The sequence below is a fragment of the Lactuca sativa genome, chromosome 6 (assembly GCF_002870075.4).
Source record: "Lactuca sativa cultivar Salinas chromosome 6, Lsat_Salinas_v11, whole genome shotgun sequence".
In the NCBI taxonomy this organism is placed as follows: Eukaryota; Viridiplantae; Streptophyta; class Magnoliopsida; order Asterales; family Asteraceae; genus Lactuca; species Lactuca sativa.
Window position 1 is genome coordinate 3,933,603 of NC_056628.2, and position 6,000 is coordinate 3,939,602.

A 6,000-nucleotide genomic window follows, 5' to 3' on the forward strand; every position below is an offset into this window, starting at 1 on the left:
TCGCAAGGATAAATAAATAAGATAAAATCAAAATTCATTTTATCGCGGAAAAAATTTGTCCTTACAATGCAATTCAATTGAAAAACTATGTTATTACATATTTCTTAACAATCTATTCTAACTCCAAGTAGTAGCTCAAGAATTCATTCTTCAAGCAATGCGATCGAAATCCATTTCTTCATGATTAGATTCAGCTCACTTCTTCCCTCAATCTTCCTCTCTTTTCTTCGATCCTACAAAACATCAAAATGTAATCTTATCACATCATGTATTAAGAATCTAGAATAGGAACTCAAAAGAGTTAGATAATGGATTTTACCTGAAGCAGAGCCATACGTCTTGACTCTCCCATCTCTTAGATCTCTCAGGTGGTTAGGGCAGCTTCGTCTCCAATGCCTCTTCTCTTGGCAATAAAACCAAATGGACTCCTTTGGCACAGCACATCGGACAATCACAGACTTAGTTCTTGCTGCACTTCCAATGTTGCCAGTGTCCATTGAAGTTTGGGAGTTTGATTCACCAGACAAGTTTGCTTGACCAGCACGCCAAATCATTGTTGATTCAACAGCTATAAGCAAATAGGTGAGATTAATGAGGGTCACGACGTGATCCATCACATAGTATTCTCTAACGAACTCACTATATGATGCAGGAAGTGACTGAAGAACCCAGTTAGCAGCCAACTCGCTTGAAATATCGACACCCAACATGCTTAACCTATCAATGTGTGACTTCATCTCTAAGACGTGTGCACACACAGGTTTCCCATCTTCGTGTTTACTTGCCAAAAGGGCTTGAGTGAGCTTGAACTTTTCAAGCCTTTGAACTTGTGGGTCAGGGAGAACGATTGGAGGAGGTGGAGGAAGTGAAGCATGACTCTCATTTCCTTGTCCTATCTCGGAACGTCATCTTCATTTGGAAAGCTTGTTCCAAAGGATTTGGGAAGACCATTGTAAGATTCAGACATCTACAAAACGGGAGAAAATTCAAGTTATGTTGATTAGAATTCTTGATGTAACACCCAAATGAAACATCAAGCTAGGATCCAACACAATATTCTACAACCTAGAAAAGGGATGCCGTAATCTAGTTGTAAAATATTTGAAGGTAGGTAAATAACGATTTACCAATTTCCACCATGAAAAACGAAAAGGAAGATTAAGTTTTAAATGAATTGAAACTCCTAGAACTTTTGAGATTCATTGAACTTTCCAATGACATGTTTAATCTCGATTATGCCCTACTATTTGTGACTGGGATGCCGAGGATCACAAACAAGGTGTGAATAACCATACGAATCACGTGGTGCACCCAATGCTACTATCACCTAATCAATGTGCCGGTTAGCCACACACGCTCCATTGATCTATGACAAACATCGAGTCACCCTTTGCTACCAATGTCATCCCCAAATTAGTGTGCCGGTTAACCACACACGCTCCAGTAACGTTTGACAGGGGTACGAAGTGTAATTCTATGGATTAGCATACAATTTCACATTTTTCCTAAAGTAACTATGATTTGGGAATTTGAAAAAGCATTTAGTTACTTTGTACTTCATTATACTTATAATGGAAGGTTTTTGTCCTATCCTACCCGTTCGGCTAACGACCCTCCACTAGTCAAGAGTGCGGTGGGTAAGAGTGGATACCCATTCAATCGCCATTTTATAGGCAATTTCCTTAAACACCCCTTATAGACCAGCTTCGTGAATGAGGCCTACTAACGGTAAGACTGACTGTTTACTCATATATAATACTAGACTTTTAATGTTATATATAGTATAGGGTGTATTTTACACTTTTAAAATACTAGGTGGTTTAACTTAGTAAATTATACTTTTAATTAAATGTAAACCAAAAACTTTATGGGTTTATTAAATCACTTTTAATTATACACTTTAATTAATTAACAAAACTATAAGGGTGTGATTCGAACTTTTCAAATTACTAGGGTTTTAGAATTTAACATTTCAAAATTAAACTTATAATCAACTTTTAAATTCCAAAACTTGAGGGCAAGTTTTGAAACATTTCAAAACATTAGGGATCAAATAACAAATAATTCAAATTAAACAATTAATTTCATAATTATCTACATTTGACCTAATCTTATTTTAGTCATTAGATAATTACCAAATAACTTTAAATAATCCATATTTATCACATAAACAACCAATATTTAAAAGATTTGAAATTATCTATTGTTTTGGCAAGGATAAACATATAATTAAGATAAAATTCGGATTTTAGCTTCATAAAACAATTTAAGCATCAAATCCAAGTCAAAACAGCAGCTAAATCCCGAAATACCCTCTGCCTGACGCACTGACTCGCCGAGTAGGGCCAACTCGCCGAGTCCAGATACTGACTCGTCGAGTTGTGTCAGGCAGAGGCAAATAAAAAATGTTTTTAAGCAAACAAAACAGTTAAGCATCACATACAACTGAAACCAATCAAGGCTCTGATACCACTAATGGGTTTTATGCATAAGAAACAATCCTATGTGCTCATACAAACCCTAATGCTTGGATCTAGGTTCCTCTATTGTACATGCTTTGAATCCAAGACTAATAAACTTAGATCTAACATATTATAAACTGAATTAGGGTTTATAGAATTACCTTTGATTGTTATATAGCAATAACAATCAATTCCTTGCTTGGATTGGCTTCAAAAGCTTAGTGCCTCAAGTGTTGCACCTCTAATGGAGTCACAAACACCATATACAACTTGGATGAAGATGAGAAGAAAGGGGGCTGCCCAAAAACGACTAGAAACCCTAGAGAATCAATTCCCCACGTTTTTGGGGCCTAAGGGGTCCTTTATATACTTGTGAGGGCTGCTAGGGTTTCAGTCAAAACCCTAATGGACAGCTTAAACTCTAAGCAGTCCATGGAACCTTCTGGATAAGGCCATGGACGAAAATATGATGGGCTCCCATCATAATTTCGTTCACCCCTTGTTCCTTTAGCATTCCTTAGCCCAATAACTCAATTATCCAATAATTGCAGTCCAGTCCCCTAAATTTAATTAATCTCTTTTAGCCACAAAATTAATTCTTAATTAATTCTTGACTAATATTAATTAAACAATATGATTTCCCCTTTAATATATTATTCTCATAATATATTAATAAATCATATTTAAACCTCTCTCTCCTTAATTCATCCTACATATTGCTATGGTGGAGGCAACCCAAAAGGACCATGCTCATAATCGGGTCAAGTACATACCAAAATAGTTATGGACTTAGACACTAATCTAACAATAGTATGGTTGGGTTGAGGTGATACTGCTTTGTGTGGTAGCCAACAAACCCGGAAGCAAGCCATACATAAGTTGTGGGCCCCGAGGGCAAGCTAAACTTATGATATGGGCTAATGAGCAAGCCATATATGGGTTGTGGGCCCGAAGGGCAAGCCCTACTCATACTGTGGGCTCATGGGTAATCTTGTTGGTTAGTTGTGGGCCCAATATGCATCGTTATATGTTTGTGTGTTGGTACCTTGGGGGAACTCACTCAACTTTGGCTTACAGTTTTAGTTTATTGTTTCGACTACTTCAGAGGATCGTGAGAAAGCAAAGGTCTGATCATGCACATCTTCTTATTTTCATGATATTGATTTTTGGGACACTCTGATATGACTTTACTCTTGAAACAATGGATCTTTTTTTCGTAAACAATTATAGATAATGGTTGTTTCTGAAAATTTTAAATTTTTATGATTTTTAAAATGTTACAAATGCGCCGCATTAGTCTACTGCAATAACGTCTCTGATGTCTATCTATCTGGAAACCCTAGATATACAACATTAATGTACCAAACATATTGAGTTAGATATACATTTCACTTAGGAGGAGCTAAGGAGGTCGCTCTTGGATACATTCACATTCTTCACATCTAGTCCACCTACCAATATGTCGATATCTTCACTAAAAGACTACCATGTCAATTGGCCTAGCAACCTCCCACTCAAATAGAGGGGGCTATTACTTGGATATTTATACTTGTATATTTGTGTCTATATATAATATTTGATGAATATCCCTTCCTGTTTTATAGGGATTATCTTGTATATATTTGATAGCAATATATACAATCTGCAAAATAACGTCATTTTCCGTTGTCACGACATAAAAAAATATCATGAAATACAGTTGTCGACTACGACAGGGCCCACTTGGTGTTAAATACTAGTATGTTTAACCTGCTTATTAATTTATTATTCATGCTAGAACAAGTGAAACTCATATTTCTTTAAAAAAAATACAGTTTAAATGTATGATAAAGCATAAAATGAGAAGATACTCACGAATGTAAGTGAGGTGATGTGTTGAGCTTAGTCCTACAAACACATTATGATCCTATAGTATCTATATGTGAAGGCAACTAAAAAAAAAACTCTTTAAATATATAAATTTTATTATACGACAGAAGCTCACATTATCCCAATATGGGGGGCCTCTCACTAAACTTTTTATGAACCTTTTGTGATGAAAACAAAAGTATAGTCAATATCCAAACACATTGTGACATTGTCATGTGTTATATTATTCCAATGGCCAGGCCATTCGACCCAAGCCACATACCCATAATCTCATAATCATGACTCTGCATAAACCACATACTCGATAAGATATGAATCCTAATATTAAATATTGATGTATATGATTTGTCCTGTAAAATTACAGATATTACAACATTTATTTCGATGTAAGAAAAACATACAATGTTTATTTTCTTAGAACACTTTATTCACAAATCACAAGTTAATCTCTGTTGCTAAAATGCCTCTGATATGAGACTTCGGTGTAAAAGATTCCAAAATACTGATTGTTTTGATGATTTTCAGTGAACGATCACAAGGCCTATTAGCTCAGCTGGTTAGAGCGTCGTGCTAATAACGTGAAGGTCGCAGGTTCGAGACCTGCATGGGCCAGATTTTTAGAAATAATTTTATTTCAATTCCTTTAAGATGGAATATATTTTCCTTAAGCAAAAGAATGGAAATGAATTCTTTACTATCAACGACAATTACCATTATACCCAACCATGTAGGTTGGAGTTTCGTAATGAGACCCATTTTTTGTATATACATTTGTGCGTTCTCATTTATTTAATATTGATTTTTTTTGTAGAATTAAAAATTGATATCTGGAACATGGAACATAGCTGAGGTTGATACAATCGATGATTGCAAAAATATTCGATAAATGAGAAAGCTCAAAACTATAAATCTATAGTGAAGGCGGCGACGCATTAATCTATGAGAGTTGCAACCTTAATATATTGAAGGATTTTACACTTATACTAAATGGTAAATTTGTTTATGACTCTAATTATATTCAATATTATATTTAATATTTCTATATCTTACAAAACAATTTGAATGTACCTGGGTTTACAACAAATATGTCTCATTGGATAGTTTTTGGTAGCGAACTCTTATTGTGATTGAAAATACTGCACAATTAAGTTTTATTAATGTAAAAAGATTTATATAAAATTTCCAACCCTGATTTCTTTTAGTTTGTCCTTGTGCGGCTTAGGTTATTGTAACGACCCGTGTCCGGTATGGTAATTCCTTGGTATTTATTTTGAAGTTTTAGAAATAATTTTATTTCAATTCCTTTAGGATGGAATATATTTTCCTTAAGCAAAAGAATGGAAATGAATTCTTTACTATCAATGACAATTACCATTATACCCAACCATGTAGGTTGGAGTTTCGTAATGAGACCCATTTTTTGTATATACATTTGTGCGTTCTCATTTATTTAATATTGATTTTTTTTTTGTAGAATTAAAAATTGATATCTGGAACATGGAACATAGCTGAGGTTGATACAATCGATGATTGCAAAAATATTCGATAAATGAGAAAGCTCAAAGCTATAAATCTATAGTGAAGGCGGCGACGCATTAATCTATGAGAGTTGCAACCTTAATATATTGAAGGATTTTACACTTATACTAAATGGTAAGTTTGTTTATGA

The 6,000-nt window shown here is 34.5% G+C and overlaps 1 non-coding gene across 1 annotated transcript; it reads left to right on the forward strand.

The window, feature by feature from the left end:
- Window positions 1–4,869: 4,869 nt before the first annotated feature.
- Window positions 4,870–4,943, forward strand: TRNAI-AAU (transfer RNA isoleucine (anticodon AAU)). Its single transcript has one exon. It is a non-coding gene; the product is annotated as a tRNA-Ile (tRNA).
- The last annotated feature ends 1,057 nt before the right edge of the window (window positions 4,944–6,000 follow it).